This window comes from Callospermophilus lateralis, chromosome 5 (assembly GCF_048772815.1).
Source record: "Callospermophilus lateralis isolate mCalLat2 chromosome 5, mCalLat2.hap1, whole genome shotgun sequence".
NCBI classification, from domain to species: Eukaryota; Metazoa; Chordata; class Mammalia; order Rodentia; family Sciuridae; genus Callospermophilus; species Callospermophilus lateralis.
The window spans coordinates 1,365,482-1,388,725 of NC_135309.1; the positions used below are offsets into that span (position 1 = coordinate 1,365,482).

At 36.9% G+C, this 23,244-nt stretch overlaps 1 pseudogene; it reads left to right on the top strand.

Moving 5' to 3' along the window:
* The first annotated feature begins 8,972 nt into the window (after nt 1-8,972).
* Nucleotides 8,973-9,991, top strand: LOC143400044 (dolichyl pyrophosphate Glc1Man9GlcNAc2 alpha-1,3-glucosyltransferase pseudogene; annotated as a pseudogene).
* Nucleotides 9,992-23,244: the final 13,253 nt, after the last annotated feature.

Sequence of the window (23,244 nt, forward strand, 5' to 3'; positions counted from 1 at the left end):
GGGGGTTCCTTTAGTCTACAGAGCAAAGGCAACAAAGGAGAGCATGTTTCTCTTTTTGCAATGGGTTTTTAGTGGCTGGGAGGATACAGTAATACCCTTGAGTCTGAATCCTCCCAGGGTCTCTGGCACAGGTAAAATTGAGACCCTAGCACTTTGCTAAAGGGGACCAGAAACCCCTTGGCAAAGCAAGGTGAGAGATGGGTTTTCTGGACCGTTTAGGAAGCTCAAGCTTACGGAGATGTCCCTAATGAGAACAGTTTTCTCTGGCACAGGGTGGGCGCCTGAGTCCTGTTTTCTTCTCACTCAGATGGAAGCTTCTCTCTCTTCAATATGCCAGGTGCACCACTAGCCTGCATATTGAAAAATTGGGATATATTTGACCCTCAGACGCTCAAGAAAAAGCGCCTCAATTTCTTGGCCTGGCCTCAATAAAAACTCTCTGATGGAGAAACCTGGCCACCAGAGGGAAATATCAATTTTAATACAATTTTACAGTTTGATAAAATTTACAAAAAGGAAATGGTGTGAGGTGCTGTATGTTCAGATTTTCTTTGCTCTAAGGGAAAATCCTAAATTATGCCAACATTATAAATTAGACTTAGCTATAATATCTGCCATAAAGAGAGAGAATCTTGGACTCACTGAGGAAAAAAATCAAGAGAAAAATTTGGGCCGATCAAAGTACATACCTCCTTCCCCCTTCAAGACCCAAGGCAGATAAAAACTGACTCTACTGGAAAGTTAGGAGATATGCCAGATTGCCTGGGATCAGATCTATTCAAAGAAGCTAATCCTGTCAGTAAAGCGGAGACTGAGGGACTCCCAGCAGCTGCCAGAGCCATTTTTGCTTTGGGGAAATTCCTCATTCCTTCCCTGCACTGTAAGGATTACTCCATCTGAATGCAGTAAAGTCAGTCACATTGAGACCCTTGATTTTACACCTATAGTTGCCCCTATGTGAGAACATCTAGTCCACTCATGGGGAAATCTATGGTGCCACTGATAGGAGTCATAATTAAATGGAAGTTCAAAACCTGGAGAGATTTTTTTATCTTGTCTGTTTTAAAGGTTATTATAAATTGTTTCTTGGGGATAATCTAGATTAAATGTGTATTTAAAAGATGATGTTTCATTGTAACATCTGATATCTAAATGAGTTTGCATAATCTTGCAGTTAAAAGTTGGGGTTAGTTAATTGTTTAGTTTGTGATTTCAGATAATTCATGCCAGAGAACTTAAATACTTAGGATAGAAAATTAAAAGAACTCTACTTCCAAGTTGGCAAGTAACTCCCAATCATTTAGTTTTATTTTTTCATCAATTTTGAACTGGGTAGCCTGAAAAGATTTCACTAGGTGTACCAGTGCATTAATTTGGGCAAGGATAGTAAATTATGATTTGGTATCTCTTCCTCTCAGTGTGTAAGATTTAAAGAAAAAAAGTGATTAAAAAACAACAGTCTTGGAAATTTTTAAAGCTTAATTTTGGATATACATGGTACTGTGTGGTTCTCTTTAGAAATTTTTTTTTCAGGCGATTTAATGTAACTTAATACTACTTTAGGAACTTCAGAACAAAGAAAGTGGCTTAATGATCCTGAAGGAATCTCTTCTGATGGTAGCTTTATATTATTAAGTAAGATCCTATTTTCAGTTTTGTGTGAGCAAATTTTTCAAGTATAGGGAAAATATAAAGGTATGAAATTTTGTAAATTGTATCTTAAACTGTATGATAAGTTTCAACATCCAAACCTAAAAATTGTGACTTAAGGTTAAAATGCCTTAGGCATGAGGTTTCTGCTCAGAATTTAAGTTTCCCAGTTTCTTCCAGACCGCAGCCAGGACTTAAGTTGATATGCAAATAGAAGAAGCCTGGAGCTCAGTAGAAGACAGATCTGAGGCCCAAGGAAAAAAAAAGAGTAAAAGTTTTATTTCGGAACTCAAACTAGATTAAACCAAAGAGTAAATTGTATGGCATTTACTAATTACTGGCCGGTCAATTTTTTCTAGTACTTCTCCTTTTTTCTTAGATTCCGTATTTTTTGAGCTATGATTTTGATCCTACAGACAAGTTAATGTTTTTCTGACAAATTCTATTTTTGATCAACCGTGGAGTTTTTAAACATTGCAATGAGATTTCACCTGAGAAAGCTACAAGGCCTTTACTATTGTGTTGTGTTACACTTGTGTTACGTGTTGTATGTTGGTATGTGTGTATGTGTGTATGTCCTTATATCATGCAGTGATATGACAATTGACAGATGAGCACTCATGAAAAATTTAAAAAAAAAATGGATCCAAATATCTTTGATTCACATAATTTAAATGGCTCAATTTAAATTTGGTAAATAGATGAAAAAAAAGATGTCTTTAGAATTAAGCTTATAAGTTTTTCTAGGTGTTTAAAAAGGCCCTAATAAAATGTTGATGTCTATAAAATTTACAAGTATTGTTTCAAAATGTGAACAGAAGGAGGTTAACAGATGAAAAAGAGAAACTAAAAGGTTCTAGGTATGGATTTAATAGACGGAAAATGTGTTTCTGGATAAGAGTCTATGATTTAGTAAGAGGGTTTAAGTAAGGGATATAAAGAAGGTCTTTGTAAGTTTCTGAGCAAGTAATCTTAAAGAAATTAAACAGCTGGTTAAACAAGTGCTGTTGTTTTAGAGAATTGTGCTATGTTATTTCTTTAAAAGTTAAACTTGGTTAATATAAAAACATCATTGTAATTGGTGCTATTTATGTGTTCATATCTTCCAGGTATACAAGTCTGTAAGGTAGAAACTTTAAAAAGAGCATTATATCAAGCTGTGTTCTAAAGTTGTATGGTAATTTTAGGCTTAAAAAAGAAAAAAACATGTTGGAGATTTATTTATATCATTTGTGTTCTATAACTGGACTTGCTATCAATAAGTTATGTAAAGTTCCATGTTACTTTTTACACTGAGTTACAATTTAAATGTATTTTTAAGTTAATGAGAGCCTAATCTGTGTAAGGGTTTATTGCAAAACACAAAAACACAAAAGTACTTTGCTACTTTTCTACAAAAGTTTAAAAGCTTTCAGCCTTTAATTCATGTTTTAGGTGTGATATTATATTGTGTTAGCTAACATTCATGTGAAATTGAGCAACGATTTATCTAGGCTTTGTAAAATGATGTCTAAAAAGCAAAGATCAGTTTCAGAACTACAGTACCCTGCCTTACCTGAGATAAGGCTCTATGTCCCATCTCACTACATGTGAAAGTGACTATGAAAGAAGTAGGCTAGATTTCAGTACTTTTAAAGTTGTGTCCAAAAGTTGTTTCTGTCAAGATTACTAGAATCTCAAACAGGGGATTATAATGTATAACTCCACCAAAATTCAAGGTAGCTATTACATGAACTAAATATGTTTTTACTCTTGATAATTTTATCGTGTAGTTTTCTTATAAATGGCTTAAAGATTGCCTGTTAATGTTTTGCAGAGGTACTGATTTAAGAACTCACAACGTGGGTTAATTTAAGATAAGGAGTTATCACCTATAGGATAAAGAGATAGACATTAAAGCCCAGTACACTTAATATAAGTCTGTTGAAATTTATTTGCTGAATGTTTAAGATTAAGTTTTAAAATTAGTTAAATTAAAAGGGCCAAGAACATCAATATTCGGATCTTGCCCTCTGAGTCAGTCTGAATCAGGGAATAGGAGACTTCTCCAAAGAGCTTTGCAACTCTGGGCCACATAACCTCCCGATCATGGAGATTAATGAGACCAGTGGAGGACAAAAAGCCAATCAGTACATTTGCTGTGGAGAGGAGGGTAATCAAAAAAGGGAGACATCCCTGATGCTTCTGAGGGAAGTCACATGGTCAAGCAAGGCCTGGACCCATCGTAGCACAAATGGCACTAGCAGAACTGAGAAGCTGCTGTAAGTTTCCCGAGGACTCCCAGGGAAACTCAGCTGACGGTTAACAACAGATAGAAACAAAAGTCAGTTTGACTTGCTTCATCTTAAACACTTAGCAAAGACAGTCAAAGCCAAAACACAGCTATTCCTGGGCATTTTAAATAATAATAATAGTTAAATGTAACTTCCAAAAATAAGTAAACTGGAGGCTACAAAAGAGATTCTAAGACAGGAATGCCTGATAACTATCAAAAGAAACTGCCAGAGGAGTTTTTAGTTTAAGGCCTTTATCTCTAATCTGCACAGGTAGGCATGGTGTTTGCTAGTATGAGTATCCAGCCATAAGTAACAGAATTAAAGGTCTCTCTATTAGACACAGAGGTCATACTAATAAAAGGATTTTGCAAGACCAGATGAGATTAAATTATTAAACTATATCTTAAAGGGAAGGACAACTGTAACCCTAAAAGTTAAATGTTGTGTTTACACCCCTGACATTTCTGGCAATGTGACAAATATCCTTAAAGATTCACATGCTCAGATAGAAGCCATGTCCTCAGCAACTTTGTCATGGAAACAATATCTTAGCTCCTGGTTCTTGGTTTTTCCTGGTGGAAAACATTGTTAGCCTTTGTCTTTGCCATCATACTCATTGGCATATTCCTGTGCTATGGGATTTATTGCTGCATAAATATGGTTCCAGTACTAATGAATTCTTGTTTCTCTTATAGACCACTCATCACTCAAATGGCCTTCCAGTCTATTACTTCTCAATCAGACTTCTAATATGGACCACTCGATAGACCCAATTTTTGAAGGGGGACTCCAAACTGCTTGCCCCACATCGACCCTTTTCAGCCTGAAGAGGCCAGAAAGATCTTCTTTGGCCCCCTTCCTTACAGCAGTAAGGAGTTCCCAAATTAGAGGGGGGAATGAAGCCAGATTTAATGTTAGGTAGTCAGTGTAGTTAGGTAATTCAGGTCTAATACCGAGTGAAATCTAAAATGAATGCCACGCTGAGAAAGATTTCAGGAAACGCAGGACAACTCATGGAATGTTAATGAAGTCCTGAAAAGGCCCTAGGCCAAAGTCCATACCAAAGAAGTGATAATGAAGACCTTCCTGCCCAGATTACTTCTTTGGCCCACCTGTGTCCCACCCCTTGGGCCTTCCAACCTACATTCCATCATCAAAACTGTAAAAAGGGGAAACAACCGCACTTCCATGGATTCCACCTTCTGGGTCCCCTTCTTCCTCCAGGAAAAGTCTTTTCTGCTGTCCTATAATAAACTTCTAATTTCTACTCTGACCTTGCCTCAGCATGCTTCTTTGGTGTTATTCTTCAACATCGGGGAAGCAAGGACTCGTCACCAGTCAACAGCTGTAACAATATGTGCAATGCCTATGTCATAGCACCATTTTCAAACAGTTCAAAGCAATTAAGAAAAGTGTTTGACTCTTAAGCAAATACAGAAAGTTTTGTAAGCTCATCAACAAATGATCCAGGGAAAGTACATTTTTGAGGAAGTGGAAAAAAGAGGCATTTTTGAGAGGACGCAAGAAGGAGGTGGGTAGATTACATAAAAAGTAATTAATGTCCTAGCTAATAGTGAGTAAGTTAAATAAAATGAAGGCCATTATAGAGAATGGATTCCAGCAAACCAGAGCAGCATTGGGGAGATTAAAATGTTAATTTCCCCAAGGTCCAGAGCTCAATACTAAAGAAATGTTAATGAAGCAGCTCCCAGCAAACAAGAAAATGCTAATCAAAAGCTGCCACAGATCCCTCGTGCCCAGATCACTCCTCCAGCCAACCTATCTCCCACTTTTGGACCTTTCCACCTTCATTCTGTCACTGAAAGATAAAGTGAACCAGAGAAAACCATGAATGTGGGAAAGCTGAAAGAATACCTTAGCTATAAAAAAGTGAAGACCTCTCCCTTCTAAGGATTCCACCTTTTGGGTCTCCTTCTTCCTCTGGGAGAAGTCTTCTGTTTTAATAAAGCTTCTGCTCTCCACTCTACACTTGCCTCAGCGTCCTTCTCTGGTGTTATATTTCAGCATTTGGGGAAGCAAGGACTCCTCACCAGCACACAGTGGTAACACCTGTTAAACCATGCCTTTGTAGAAGACTGAAAGGTCACACTATCACACTCTTTGGCAGTATTTAAAAGTGGTACAGAATTTTCTTAAGCAGCGATTTGAAAAAAACATTTAAAACACATAATTGTATGCTTTAGAATTGAAACTAGAGAAAATATATATCTATATTTTGAAGAAACATTTTATATTTGGTTTTATGCCTTTCAGAAATATACAGAAATGTATAGTGCAGTTTTTAAGAAGGTATTCAATACTAACAGCATAGGCCTAAGGCAACTGGATTTTCAGTGGGTCTCAGAGGCAGGTAGAAATGTGTAAAATTTATAAGACAAACTAAAGAACTTTGTTGAAATAACCCTTCAAAAGTTCTAAAAACAAAATAAGTGAGGGAAATATCCTAAAGTTTAATTCATCATTGTTATTTAGAAACCTGAGGCTACAGCTCAACCCTAGATCAATTACTTTCAAATCATTTAAGCTATTTTACACTTTTATATTCAAAAGTGTATATATTATATTGCTTTCTTCCCCAGTCAAAATTGTCCTTCATATTCCAAAAAAAATTAATTCTGGATCACTATAGGTAGGACATACACTTCAAGACACAATTACCTAGAAATATTATATTTTATATCCCTTTTTGATTTCCTTTTAAAGAGAGAGAAAGACAGAGAAGAGAGAGAGAGAGAGAGAGAGAGAGAGAGAGAGAGAAAGAGAGAGAGAACTTTTTTCACATTTACTTTTTAGTTTTCGGTGGACACACATTTTTATTTAATTTTATTTTTTATGTGGTGCTGAGGATCGAACCCAGTGCCCCATGCATGCCAGGCGAGCCTGTTACAGCTTGAGCCACTTCTCCAGCCCCAACCTTTTGATTTAAAGGGAAAATTCACCATAACATTTACTTATTTTTATTGATTTTATTTTTTAAATACACAGCAGCAGAATGCATTACAATTTTTATTACACATATATACCACAATTTTTCATATCTCTGTATATAAAGTACATTGATACCAAATTTGTGTCTACATAGATGCACTTTGGAAAATAATGCCCATTATATTCCACCATCCTTGCTAACCCCCTGGACCCTCCCTTTGCCTCCCACCCCTTTGCCCTATCTAGATTTTGTCTATTTCTCCCATGCTCCCTGTCCCTATCTCACTATGAGTCAGCCTCCTTATATTAGAGAAACATTTGGCATCTGTTTTATGGGGATTGGCTAACTTTACTTAGCATTAACTTCTCCAACTCCATCTGAAAAAACAGCCTCAGAACAAATCCTGTCCAAGGAAGGGGGTGTGACTTTTGTCCTAGGAAAGACCCACAGAGCACTCCTAGGCACATACCCACCCTGCTGAGTTGTTTATATAGGAATAACAGGAGATATCTGCTGAGCCAGGTGTCCCTGACTCAGTCAGACTATGTAGTGACCCATAGCAACCCCCTAGCAGCCACCAATCAGTATGAGACAGGGAAATACCTAGGATGCCAGATGACCCTCCCAGTAGTTTATGATGGTTGATAACATGTTGGGAAACCATGTAGTTCAGCACGTACACCCTCATGGCTTAAACCAATCAGTTCAAATGAATCCCCCTATTTTAGTAACCAATCACCCCTACCCAAATTCTTCCCACCAATGAATGTGCTAATCATGTTTTAAAGTTGTTTATGATTTTCCCGTGGTGTGTTATGATTTGCCAAGAGATGCTATGATGTATGTAAAGTCTCTGCCTTCCCCAAAGAATGTATAAAACTCCTGAAAACCATGGGCTCAGGGCCTCTCAGTGTCACCAGTTGCTGTGTGCACATGGAGGACCAAAAGTCAGCTTGCAATAAACACCTCTTTGCTGCTTACATGGATCTTGGTCTCTGGTGGTCTTTTGAGGGTCCTGAATTCTAGCATAACACATCCACTTACCTGAAAATGCCATGATTTTATTGTCTTTTATGGCTGAGTAAAATTCCATTGTTTATATATACCACATTTTTAACATTTACTTATTTAAGGACAGTTTTTGGCCCTTTATCAGGTACTTTGGAATGACTTGATCTCACTTTTCCCACACAATCTACACAGAAAAGAAGATTTTCCTTAATGCACATGAGGCTTGAGTTCTCCTCATAATACCCTAGAGGCCTGACAGGGACACTGAGAATGGGTCCTTATGGTTATTTAGTTTGATTTTGCTTAAAGAATCTCCTACAATTCCACAAGCTTCAAACCCCACCAAATCTGGATCTCTCCTCACTTGACACTATGGGCTTAGCAGTCATATGAACTTTTATTAAAGAAAATGCTATTGTTTTCTGTAAGTATGCAAACACATCCTAGTCTTCATATTTCTGGGAAATGTGTTTACGTACTATGAATACAGATCTGTTTACTAGTTTGTCAAAAGTTCTTTTTCAAAAACTCCAAGGTCAAATGCCCATAAAGACACTGATCACTGTTTCCAAGGCTATTTCCCCATGCCTACATCAATGCATGGTTTCCTATTCACAGGGAGCCTTCCTACACACACCAGGTTGATACAGATCAGACTCACTATAGGCAAACAACAAGCATGTTACTGAGGAAAGAGGAGACTGACTCAGTTAAAATATCAGCAAAAGTTTAGTCCCTGTTATTCAAGGCTTTATAGACTATATTGACCTTCTTAGCACTCATATCATTACTTGAGATTGAACATGTTCCTTTAGCAATAAAGAGTTTGGACAGCATTTATCAAATAAGGACAAACAATCCATGTTCACTAAATGACTTGACTACTGAGAGAAAACTCTTGGAGAGTTTGACAAAGACACTATTAAATAATTTTTTAATAAATGCTCAAGATGTTATATTCCTAGAAATGGGAAACTGTTAAGAGCCTCCATTCTGCATGTCTGTGATTTATACAAAGTACTTAGGTTTGATTGTGTTCTCAGGTAAGAATAACTTATACATGGAAAGTGTGCGGTGCTGCAGCAATGGTGGCGCTCGGAACCCTACCGGGTAGTGGCAATTGGTTTTCTGTTTTGGCGATCCGGGTGACACTCCTAAAATGCTTTCTCATTTCCACCTACCATTCTACAGATTTTGAAGTACACCACAACTGGCTTGCTATCACTCACAGTTTGCCAGTATCACATTGGTATTATGAGGCAACTTCAGAGAGGACCTTGGCTTACCCCGCTTTTTTTGTGTGGTTTGAATATATCCTGTCATTTGTTGCCAAATATTTTGATCAAGTGATGCATAATCTTCATAATATGGACTACTGCAGTTTAAGAACCTTATTTTTCGAGAGATTTTCTGTCATCTTTACAGATGCACTCTTTGTATATGCTGTCTATGAGATTGAATTATATCACTACATCAAGCTATCTTGATTAATTAAGTTGCCCACCCTGACCTCAGAGTTGCAGTTCTCCTGCCTCAGCCACTGGTATTACAGATATTCATTTCCAGTACAATGGATTTCTATTTTGATTAATGTTGCTCTCCATTTGCACGGTTATTTCAGAAAAGGCATGTGGAAGGAACATTTTTCTTTGCCATTCTCCTACATTTCAAGCACATCTACCTCTATGTAGCACCAGCTTACAGTGTATACCTGCTATGCTCTTACTGTTTTGCTGCAAATAAACCAGATGGGTCTATCTGATGGAACAGTTTTAGTTTTGACCGTGTTATTTTGCTGGGCCTCATTGCTTTCCTAGTTTCTGCTGTTTCACTGGGTCATTTCCTAGCCTTAAACAAGCTGCCTCAAGTCTTTTCCCAACTCTTTCCTTTCTAGAGTGGCCTCTGCCATGCATACTGGGCTTCAAACTTCTGGGCCCTATACAATGCTTTGGGCAAAGTTCTGTCTGTCATTGGTTTGGAATTGAAACTTCTTGATCCCAACAAGATCCCTAAGGCCTCAATGGCAAGTAGCCATACTCCTCAAAATTCTCCCAATTATCCTTTTGTCTGTGGAAAAAAGCAGGAGATGCTTCAATTTTTCTGATTCTGACCACAACAGGACATTATTCTCTCTTCCCTCTGCTCTTCACTGCCTCATTACTTCCCATTAAAATCTTACTCATGTTACTATTCTCCATCTATAGTATTTCTTCACTGAAGATTCTATTCAGAAAAGAAAAAACTCTTTTTAATTGGATGGAAATTTTCTACCTCCTTGGCTTGGGGATTCTGGAAGTCTGCTGTGAATTAGTATTCCCTTTTACCTCCTGGAAGCTGAAGTGCTCCTTTTTTCCCTTTGTTACTGACTTCAGTGTATTGTGCAGTGGGTATCACACATGCTTGGTTTATACTGTATATTTCAGTGTTGACTGGTCCTCCTACCAGCAAGACAAAGGAGCAATGAATAGAGGAACTGCTTGGAAGTAGGCAAAGTAATTATTTCATGGAAAATTAATCAGAACTTGACGAAAGTTGCTTGTGGCATGAGCCATTCATTTTAGTAGATCTGTTTAGAGAATCATTTTTCCATCATTGGCCTTGTCGAGCCTAGCAACCTGATTGTTACCATGGTAAGAAGCCACTGCCCTCCATAAGCAGTGAAATTCATCTGAAAAAAAAATCTCATCTTCCTCTGTTAAAATTGTCTGAGATCATTCAGACTGCTATGTTTTCTGAAAGCTAACAGAGTCTGATTAACCACATAATTATTTGTAGACTATGTCAACCATTGTCAGGATATAAAGGATAATTAGACTCCTCTACTTAAGGATACATAAATAAAATGGCATTTTTTTTATTTCTTCAAAAAAAGAATATCTTATACAGTACAGTTGTATTGCTCTTAGGTGACACTGTGCATATTTATACTTGAAACTGGTAATACTGTGCAGAAACTTGTAGGATTAATACACTATAACAAAGATAATAAAAAGTAATGTTTTCCACAAGGCTTCAATGAAGAAAGTATACAAATCTTCAAATCAAGGTATCAAAATGGAGATTCCTCAGGTCAAGTATATTACTTGAACATCATGGGTTTGTTTCCCATGTAGGCCAACAAAATAGATTGGTCTACACCCCCAGTCATGGTCAGGGACATTTCCATGAGCGATTTTTTTAACTTAATGGAGAGGAGGGAAGACATCAATGGAAATGGATGAAAACAAACATTATCTCTCTTAGAAGAGTGATTCAAAGTGTACGCCCTATGTATACTGATCCAGAATTTCTTTTCATGGAATATGAAGGGCACTTTTGACTGGTGAAGAAAGCAAAAGAAATCTTCTAGAGAAAAATTACAAGTGCGGAGGTTCCATGTCAGACCTACCCACTGAATTGACTCCATGGATCTGTAAATGTGGCCACTCCTCAGATATCACCATCAAGGAGTAAAATGTACTTCAATATGTACTTCAATCCTCCTTAGAGTAGTTGGGACACAGAAGCTGTCAGGTAGAGTTTGTGCTTTACCTAAAGGAGAAAATGATGCAGGTGTTAGATTCTAACTGTGTAGTTGCTACATAGGAGAAGAGTGAACCCCATATATCTGAGTGACAATCCATGAGACAGATTTAAAGAACTGGATTAAAAATCAAAACATTGACATTTTATTATTCTCCCTCTTCTTTTTCCAAATACCCAGAAATTAATAAATGGCAGATTCACAGGGAAAAAGGTAAAACATTTTCTTCTTCCTCCAGTTGTGTCTCCCAGTAGGAAGTGAAGGAAATGACAACTGCTTATACAGAAAACAGAACTCTAACTCAGAATCTGTGTTCAAAATTCCCCTAGAGTTCTCTTCAAGAGAACAGTTCCACATAAAACACTCTTATTTGACTAAAAGAGTTTTAGAAGGCAGCCCACGCAGTTGCTCATATTTTTTAAATAATAGATCCTGTCTTAGACTATAGATGCAGTCCACACAATTTGGTTTATTCTCAGGGACAGAGAGAGTATATAGAGAAAAGGGAACGAGTGAAGGGGAAGGAAGGAGGAAAAAGTAAACACAAGCCAATGGTACTATCTAGAAACATTTTACCCTCTCTGCAATATTTGTCTGACTCAAAAATCTCCTGCTGATTAAAAAGATCATGTAAAAATGTGCATGATCTCTGAGAGTGCAACTTCCAGCAAGTCCTGTTCTGGAAGAGCTGCTCTCAAGGCCAAACCTCATGCAAGCTGACACATAGGGAAGAATGGTTTCCTCCTGAGAATTATAAATAGAGGAAAAATGGCATTCAGTCTGTGTGGGAAGAAGACCTATGCATTTTTTTTAGAAATGTATGTACATCTCATTACATTCATGTTGGTTCTCAAGCACATTTCAGTTTAGTCATAAAGTCTACAGAAAACTACTATTTAAGTTTTTAAAGCACTTCTTATGAAAATAAAGGTTAGCCAGCAAAAGCATTGAGCATCACTGACGTCCATGGTTTTGTATTGGAACCTGATTTTCCACCCTGCTAGCAATATCCTCATTAAAATTTCTCAAACACAGCAGGCTGAGGCAGGAGAACTGCAAGTTTGAGGTCAACCTCAGCAAACTAGCAAGGCACTAATCAATTTAGGGAGAACCCATCTCAAAAAAAAAAAAAAAAAGGTGGGGGATGTAGCTCAATGGTAAAGTGCCCTGGGGTTTAATCCTCAGTAAAGCAAAATTACTTAATTAATTAACTAATTTAATTTCTCAGAGGATAGCACAGACATGAGAATAGCTCTGAATGACTTGGTAATAACAGATTTTAAATACAAGTTTTAAGTGTCTTAATTGTATACACATACACACACAAATAGTTCCACAAATCCTCAGAAAAAAATAAATATTAGCTTATCTATCTTACCTATTAAGATTAATAACATTTATTCTCCATTATTTCTATTTTTATAGTTGTAGATAAACAGAATGCCTTTATTTTATTTGTTTATTATTATGTGGTTCTGAGGATCAAACCCACTGCCTCATGCATGCTAGGCAAGCACTTTGCTGCTGAGCTTCAGCCCCAGTCCTATTCTTCATTATTTTACTTCCACAATTCATACTATCAGAATGGGAGCCCTAAGGAATTATCAAATGTAATTTTTCTAGTCTCTGTGAAGCTTTGAAGCCACAAGCCATTTAAATATAATCTTGACATTTGAAGAACCATCAATAGCCATCTCTTCCCTATGGAGATTGACCTTATTATCTAAAATGTTCATGGCAATGTCAATTTATTTTTTTAACATTAATTTGAGTACTAAATACAACAAATTAAAAAAGAGGTGATACATGAAAAAGCTAGCACTGAAATTTACAGAGTCATCCAGAGAGCCACAGAAAGCTGAGCATAGAAACACATTCACTGCAGGCAAGTGTACTGCCCCTCCCCACAGAGCACCTGCACATGTGACTCTTTAGCAAGAATGCTCAGTGTCAGAGGGAGCACCGCCTTGGGTTCCTGGGAATGCAATACCAATGGAAAACAAAGAATAAAACTGTTAACAACATCAATATTATGCAATTAAAACTAAGGAAACAGAAAAGGCAGCAAAGCCGTCTGCTCCTCTCATGGCAAAGTTTTCTGAAGTCACATTTCCTTCAGGTAATAGTGACATTCGGTGACTTACTTTTTAATTGTACTTCAGTGACTGTATGTAGAATTATCTGGTAATTCATTTCTATAAGCAAATTAATTAGTCTAGTTATTTTTAAATCTCTTAGCAAAATAACAATGTTTTCTTGCAGAACTTAATGATTAGGTTTTATGTAAATGTTCCATTTTAATTAATTTGTGGAGGTGGTTTCACAAAGCTAAGTTAAAATTGTGTCTAAAATGCAGGTCAGTATTTGCATGTTCATTTGTTTCAGGGACTCACATACACTATGGTCTTAAATGAGTGAAATAAAATTATTAAGCCATTTGGCACAGAGGGATGAACGATGGAAGAGTAACTTTGCAATGCCTTTCTTTTCAGGCTAAATTATTCATGACGACAAAACTTAATCTGAATACATGGCAGCAAAGTGACTTTCTTGAAAATCACATTAATTTGTCCTCCTGCCCACAATGTGCTTTCTTTCTTTCTTTCTTTCTTTCTTTCTTTCTTTCTTTCTTTCTTTCTTTTTTTTTTTTTTTGAGGGGGGATGGTAATAGGGATTGAACTTAGGGACCACTCAACCATTGAGCCATATCCCCAGTCCTATTTTGTATTTTATTTAGAGACAGTGTCTCACTGACTTGCTAAGTGCTTCACTGTTGCTAAGGCTGGCTTTGAATTCATGATCCTCCTGAGTCAGCCTCCTAAGCTACTAGGAATTCAGGAGTGCACCACAATGCCCAGTCACAACTAATTTAAAAAAACTTAATAAGGAATGGAGAGAGTGAAAGACATGAGGAATGTTTTAAAAATTCCTCAAGAAAAGAAAAGGCCTGTGATCCAGATTTTTAAACCTTTTTTTAATTGTCAGATTAAAATGCCTTGAGGTCTGCTGAAAGCATTTGGCTAGCATATCATAGGGTTAATGCAGAGCAGATAAATCAACGTGTCTACCCTGAACCCACAAAAGTCAGAAACAGAACAAATCACAAAACATAAGCATTTGAACATTTAAAACAACCTGAATGACAAACCATTTTTCAACTAAGCAAAAGCCCTCTAGGGAGAGAAGCTGGAAGTCTCCCAGAAAATGCCAGAAAAATCCAGATTTATTCTTGTACCTGATGCTGTGCCTGCCAGTGCAGTGCCAGAGTTCTCTGGTCCACTCTACTCTGCAGAGTAGAAACTGCAAGGATCTACACTATGCAGGACAGAGCCAGTTCAACCTCTATTACTTTTTCTTACATAGTTACTATGAAACACATTTGTAATGAAATGGCATTAGTTGCAAGTTCCTATTATGTGCACTCACCTCATCTCACCTGTCAATATTCTAGCGCTAATCTGAGGTTTCACTAGAACTTGCACTTACTCAAAGAATATACAAAACAGCAGCCTACATTTAGATTCACAAAAGTCAAAACATGCTTCTTATACTTTAGATGCAACAAGAGGAAAAACAATTTTAGTGGTGGAATTTGGAGATACTTTAAAAGCTTCATTTTCAGAAACAGACCACTGATTACATTTGTCAATATTTATTAACAATAACAACACAATTTCTAAGTTTTCAATATGAGTTTTAAAAATCTGCTGTACTTACAAGTACACCAACCACTACTGTGCTGCAGGTCTGCAATTTCAAAAGAGTGAGCATCCTGAGCAACGTTTCAGGAACAGGGTTCATGTCCACATTATCTGAGCTTCCTCCATCCCACATCCAATATCTCACTCGATGCAGAGGTCTCTTGCCACACATCCTGCCCACCTTTTCTCTCCTCTCTTACTTGGGGTGAAGGTGGAACTTGCAGACACATTCACTCATCTGCCATTTTGCACTCCTTGCCCCACACACCTGCAGAGCCCCATGTACAGGCTGCCCTGGTGGTAATACAAGGAAGTGCAGGCAGGGACAGTAAATCTTAAACCTGTTTGGCTGCTAGCAATGCTAGGGAGGGAGAGGTACACACCCACTTTTCTGGCTAGTTTATCCTATGATTCCCACTCTCAAGAGAATAACATTTCCATATATTTCAGTCTAAAGAGGCCAAGTATGATGAGTGATGCTTGCTCATTAACTGGAAATAACTGACATTTATAGAATACTTCATCCAACAATAGCACAATTGACATTCTTCTCAAGCTCACATAGAACTCCAACCAAGATGGATCGCATGCTACGATATAAAACACAACTGAACAAATTAAAAGAATAATGATCACACAAAACACATCCTTGGACAACAACAGAGCAAAGTAGAAAACTATATCAGAATAATACACCAAAATTCCCAAAATATTGAAGATCAAACCATAGACTTCAAAATAACACATAAGCCAAAGTCTCAAGAGAAATTAGAAAGCATTTTGAAAATTAAAACTTTTGATCAAAATTTGAGGGATGTAGAGAAAACAATACTTAGAAGTAAGAGTTTAGCACTGGAAAAATATAACACTAATAATTTAAGAATCCACCTTAAGAAAATAGAGAAAGAGCCTAAATAAAGCAGAAAAAAAAAAAACACAAAAATTAGAACAAGAATCAATGAAAATTTTAAAGGGAAAGCAATATCAAAAGGTCAACAAAATTAAAAGTTCATTTTTTGAAAAGACCAATAAAATTGATAAAACCCAAGCCAAGGTAACTGAAAGAGAAGGGAAAACAGCAAAGAGAGAAGAAAAAAAAAAGGTAGAGGAGAATGAAAGATAAGAGGAGAGGAAACAGACAAAAAGTATTTTAAAACTACTAATGTCAGAAATAAAAGAAGTTCATCACCACTGCTGTCATGGACATTTAAAAGTTATCAAAAATATTATGAAAATTATGTATGCTTAAGAATTTTAAAATGCACTGATTTCTTGAAAGACACAAAATACCAAAACGCAGTGTGTTCATATATTCATGAAGCTATGTGACAGAAAAACACAAACCGGGTGGATTGATGTTATTTTGAATTGACCAGAAACTTATTTCTCACCTTACTGGAGGATGAGTAGGTACAAAATCAATGCAAGCCATCAGCAGTTTCAGTGTATGATGAGGATCCACTTCCTGCAATATGAATGAATGTGTTCTCACATGGCAGAAGGGGTGAGGATCCCTGTGGCTTCTCTTATCAATGCACTAATCCCACTCATGAGGTTCCACCCTCAGAAATTAACTGTCTTTCAAAGTCCCTACCTCCTAATATCATCACATAGGAGACAATGTTTCAACTAATATATTTTAAAGGGATACTAACTCAGTCAACAGCATTCACAAAAGCAGAAAGAGATAATGTTAAGTAGGTTTGGTTTATATCTTAAAAAAAGGTGAATAATCAACAGCCTTCCAATGAAAATAAAAGGTGCAGATAATTTCACTGTTAAATTATACCCAAAATTTAAGGAAGGAATGATGACAATGACTTATAATCTCCTCCAGAAAATGGAAGAACATAGAACATTCCCCAAATTATTCCATGGGGCTAAATACCAAAACAAGATAAAGGCAAAAATAGAAAAAACACATGCTGACCAATATCTTTCAGGAACAAAAGATTTTTTTAAAAAATCCTCAAAAAAGTATTGGCAAACAGATTCTAGCAATACATAATAACAATTCTACACCAAGATCAAGTGATATTTACTCCAGGTGTGCAAGACTAACTTAACATTCAAAATAGAGTTAAAGTAATTAACTCATCAATCAGACTAAAGAAGAAAAATTATTTGATCATATAAAAAGGTCCAGAAAATGCATCTGGCAGACTTCAATGCTCATTCATGACTAAACTTTCAGGAAACTAGAAATACAATGGAAGTTCCTCAATTTGATTTAAAAATCTATCAAAAAAAAAATAAGAAAACCAACAGTAATGTAATACATAATGTGAACAACTGAATGATTGCTCCTAAGATCAGGAGGATGTCATGAATACCCCATTTTACTGTTCCTGGATTCTTAGCTAATGCAGTAAAACAACAAAAATTAAAAAAAAATAAAATGTATACAAGTTTGGAATAAAGAAATTAAATGCTTTTATTCACAGATGACTTGATTTTTTATGTAGAAAATCTCAAAGATTCAACCAGAAAAATTTCTATAATTAAGAAATGATTATACAATGTTCCATGATATAAAGTTGCTATACAAAGTCAACTACTTTCCTATATACCTTCAATGAACAATTGGAATTTGAAGTTAAAAACACAATACTATTTGCATTAGTATCAAGAAAATGAATACTTTGACATAATCTGGTAAAATATGGTCAGAGACTATATGAGGAAAATTTAAAAATTCGATTGAAAAAAATCAAAGAAGATTTAAACAAATGAAAAGATGTTTCATGCTCATAGATGAGAAAAACCAATGTTGTCAAGAGGTCATTTCTCTTCAAAATGATCTATACATTCAATAGAATTCAGTGAAGACACCAAAAAAATTATTTTGTGGAAGTTAACAAACTTATTCTAAAGTTCTTATAGAAAGGCTTAAGACCCATATAGTCAACAATATTGGCCTCACTGAGTTACTGAGGCTGGCCTTGACATGCAGTCCTCCTCTCAGCCTCCCCAGGTGCTGGATGACAGGCATAACCCACCATGTCTGGCTCCACATCATCTCTAATGGATCTTTTTTATTCGCATCTCAGATCAAACGTCTGTTCCTCAGAGAAACCTTCCTCTGTACATCATCCAGTCACCCTGTAACAGTGGTCCATATTGCACTTTGAATATTGCCCTTCCTGCTCTGCCACTGTGACTTATTTTAAAAATGGACCTGTTTCTTTCTCTTCCTTTCCTCTTCCCCTATCTTGGGAAAAAAGGATTAACTTTCTTCCCCATCCTAGGCAGAGTTACCTGCTTGCAGACTCACCATGGGAATGAAGTAATTCAGACTTGGGGATGGCACCAGAAAATCTCAGAAATGACTGTCTCCCAAATTAAAAAGTGAATTACTACTATGACAGAAAACACAGGGAGTGTTGCCTTTGATTAATCTCTTAAAACCCCTCTGTTCCCCATGATAGGCAGAATCGCAGACTCTGGGACAAGAATCAGTCCCCTGTGTTTCTCCTTTGCTAACAAAGCAATAAAACTTACTTTTTTTTCTCAAAACGGTGTACTTATTATTGGTTTGGCATCAGGCACAAGTAACAAGCTTTTGTTTTTTGTTTTTGGGTACCTGGGATTGAACTCAGGGGCACGTGACCACTGAGCCACATCCCGAGCCCTATTTTGTATTTTATTTAGAGACAGGTCTCACTGAGTTGCTTAGGGCCTTGCTTTTGCTGAGGCTGGCTTGGAACTCATAGTCTTCCTGTCTGAGCCTCTTGGATTACAGGCACGCACCACTGTGCCTGGCTAAGGACCAATCTTTTGATAACAAACCTGTCTTAGGTTTTTTTTATTATGAAGTTATTTTCTTTGTTTATATTAGCTCCAACTTTTACACACATAACTCTCCAGCACCTGGAAAAATGCCTGGTGCACGGTAGGCACGCAACACATTTTTCAGGAATGAAGAAATGAATGATTATACAACAGAAAAATCTGTATACTATGAGAATTCTAAAAGGGTCACCTGCCAAAGTAAGGTGTTGGGTAAGTGCTGGACATGTGAAATGTGTATGAAATTTTTCTTTAAGTGGAATATAAATGCCTGAAAGAAAGGGAGCTTACTTTACATTTTTTTAAAAATATTTTTTAGTGGTGTTGATAGGTCTTTATTTTATTTATTTATATCTGGTTCTAAGAATCGAACTGGGTGCCTCACACATGCCAGGCAAGCGCACTACCACAGAGCCATAGTCTCAGCCCATTACTTTATATTTTTATGAATTCTCTTCCAACAGCACATAGCACTGTTTAAACTGAAGTTACTCAGCATTCATAATTTGCAACAGGGGATTTGTAACTTTTGAGCACTTGTTACAGGTGAGCTTATCATCTTTTATATCTGTATCCTCCTTTTATTCAGTGAACATCCTAGAATCATGTTCTGCTGTGTATTTCTGCCTAAGACAGTGAATGAAGAATGAAGTGATTTCCAAGACTACCTTTCCCCAAGCCTCTTTGTCAAGAAGTTGATCAGCAAGCAGTTGGTACATAGTATCCTGCTCCTAGAAGATGATTAATACAATTATGGAAATAATGAATTCTTTAGCCTGGTGCAGCCTGGAAAATCAGGATGACACATTCACAATGAATGGCTCCTTTTGCTACATTATAGTAACAGGTGAGGAATCCTGGGCTTTTGTATGGTTCTGCCCAAAAGCTGTTGAGTTACTCTGAAAATGCTCCAGAACTTCTGCTTCTGAGTTTCCTCATCTGTGAAATTATGTGCTAGGGGATGATACGCCAGGTCATGGGGATTCTGATTTTTTTTTACTCCAATATTATTGGCACCTGTAAACCTCAGGCAAATGCAACCACTCTGTCCCTCAGTTTTATCAGTTCTAAGGGGAAAAAAACAAAAGTCCCCCCACCTCCTAAGATGGCTGCTGGGAATAGGGCACAAAATGAAGGCAAGTGCCCCAAAGCTCAGCAATCAAGATAAATAGTATTTTAATACTATATTTTTAAAAAGTCAAAATTAATGCAAAAAAATTCACGATGAAAAAACTATCCACATTTTTCAATAAAGACAAGATTAGTAACAGTGCTGTGCCAAACCATACTGAGGCAAATAGGGAAAAGGATTAAATGAGATCATGCTTGTAAGGTACTTGGCACCAAGCCTTGCACATGGTAAGTCTACAGTAAACATAAACCAATATTATTGAATAATCTTCAAGGTTTCTTCTTGTTCAAAAATTGCTTAGCTACCACTGTCCCCACAATTTAGTCTTTTAAAAAATGGCAACTACTGATTTAATTTTAGGCAAAAATTCTGCAGAGTTGGCGCCATGCCTATCATCCTCCTGTAAAAATGTAGAATTAGTTCCAGGTGAAAATAAAATAAGTTAGACTCTAAACTTCTTTTATATTTGCTTAGGATGCAATTAAATACATTGAAGTTTTAACAGAATTTCAGAACAAAGTAGGTCTTAATACTGCCAGAAGCACAGTGAAATCAAGCTCAAACAGCCACCAGTTGCACCCAAGTTTCCATCCACCTGCTGAAGAAATGCTTGCTGAAGTCCTGTTATATTCCTCTGCTCTAAGCTAAATACTGGACCTGCAGAGATTAAAGAGATGCAGATTCTGCCCTCAGAGTATCTAATGTGGAGACGAAGCTTGCCTGAAAACATGAGGGGTTTATATCATATGTCAAAGCTATTTCCCAGGGAGAAAAAAAAATGCAACTCATAGAACTTAAAATAGAAAATTATTTCCATAAGAATTATTGTACAAGAAGATACATATTTTGAGCCACATCATCCAAAATATTTTATCAATTAACACTGACCCAAAACACAATTATAAAACACTTAAGAGGCATTATGTAAATACTGAAGAAATAATAGAAGGCCAAGTACCACCATTTGAACCTTTAAATGCTGACCCTTGGCTTAGTAGAGGAATAATGGGGACACAATAAGATGTTGTGCAAAATGCCATGGCCGTACACAGGGGAGTGATAATGAGGAAGAGGTGGGGGAGAGTCAAGATGATCAGATCCACCTGCGTCTCAATCTGCATCACCACCACCTATAGACTAAGGAAGAGAGATGCAGACTGGGGGCTTGTAGGAGCAATTTAGTAAGCATCCAAAAGAAGTTCTCACTCCCTTTATAGTCTTCTTTAAAATAATACAGAAGTAATAAGCCCATCTGGAAAGTTTACTACTACTGTAGGATTCCAACTGAGGGTCATTCTTGAAAAGTTAACACTAAGACTGAAGAACATACTCGAGTTTTACATCCTAATCTTGCAAGGTTGAGAAATGTATCTAAAAGGGACTGGGGTTGTGGTTCAGTGGAAGGATACTTGCCTAGTATGTGTAAGGCACTGGGTTTTACCCTAAGCACCACATATAAATAAAGAAATAGAATAAAGAGGTATTGTGTCCATCTACAACTCAAATCCAGTTTTATCCATTAGGATTTTAAATAAATGTGCCCTAAAATATTTTCAGCCAATCTACATCTGTTTTCTTTTTTCTTTTGGTATCAAAAATTGAAATCAGGGATTCTTAACCACTGAGCCACATCTCCAGCCATTTTTTTTTAATTTTGAGACAAGGTCTTGTTAATTTGCTTAGGGTCTTGCTAAATTGTTGAGCCTGGAAAAACTGTGCTCTATATGTGTACTAAGAATTGAAATGCATCCTGCTGTCACATGTAACAAATAAGAATAAATTAATTAATTTAAAAAATGAAAATTTTTGCAAATAATATATATAAATAAACTCTGCAGGGCTGTGGTTGTGGCTCAGTGTAACAGTGCTCATCTCACACATGGAAGGCACTGGGTTTGATCCTCAGCACCACATAAAAATAAAATAAAAAGCATTTTGTCCATCTACAGCATATATATATATATATATATATATATATATATATATATATATGTGTGTGTGTGTGTGTGTGTGTGTGTGTGTGTGTGTGTGTGTATGTGTATAAAACTCCAAATTTTAATAAAAAATTAAAATAGAAAAAAAAACCAAATTGCTGAGGCTGGCTTTGAATTCATGATCCTCCTGCCTCAGCCTCTGGAACCACTGGGATTATAATTGTGCACCAACATTCCCAGCCACAGCCTACATCTCTTGAATACTAGACATTTTACCAATGAAAACCCACTTCTAATATTTATTATGCTAATTAATAGGACCTTTGATACTGGTCAAGGATGACAGTAACAAGATCAATGGTTACTAAAGGTTGCAGGGACGGATTAGTGGGCAGAGCACAGAAGATTTTTAGGGCAATGAAACTCCTCTGTGTGAAATGATCATGTTGGAATCATGTTATTACAAAGCTGTCCAAATGTAAAGAAGGTACAAAATCAAGAGTATCCCCTAATGTCAACTATGGACTTTGGGTGATAATGGCATGTCACTGCAGGCTCATTACTTGCAACTAATGGACCCCTCTGGTGGGGGATTCGATAATGAGGGAGGTTCTTCACATGAAGAAAAGGGATGTTTGGGAAACCTCTGTACCTTCTGCTCCACAAATCAAAAACTGCTCTAAAGAAGATTTTTTTTTTTTAGTACCAGGAATTGGACCCAGGGGCACTTGACCACTGAGCCACATCCTCAGTCCAATTTTTGTATTTTTATTAGAGAGGGGGGTCTCACTGATTTGCTTACAGCCTTGCTAAACTGCTGAGGCTGGCTTTGAACTCTCAATCCTCCTGCCTCAGCCTCCCAAGCTTCTGGGATTATAGGCCTGTGCCACAACACCTGGCAAGAGGAAAATCTTTTTAATACAAGAATAAAACAATGTATTGGAAGCATTCCAAGACTGGTATAGGAGCATTGGGGTGAGACTTCTATCTTTCTGATAGGTTAGGAATGCTGAGCCTTACCTGACAGCTATTCCCACTGTACCAGGATAGATGTCTTCTTGGTGGGTCAAATTCTCCATTTTATCACATTTTCACAGAAGTTAATGTGACTGGAAATACACAGACAGATCCCTATGGAGCTTATTGTTTGCTGCCACCCCAGATTTCCAGAGCTGGATTTGTTACCCTAATTTTTGTGCTATAGAATCTTCTGTGAGCAACACCTGTGTCTTGATGATTGTAAATGATTTTAAATTATTCCAGTGGTGGGAATGGTGG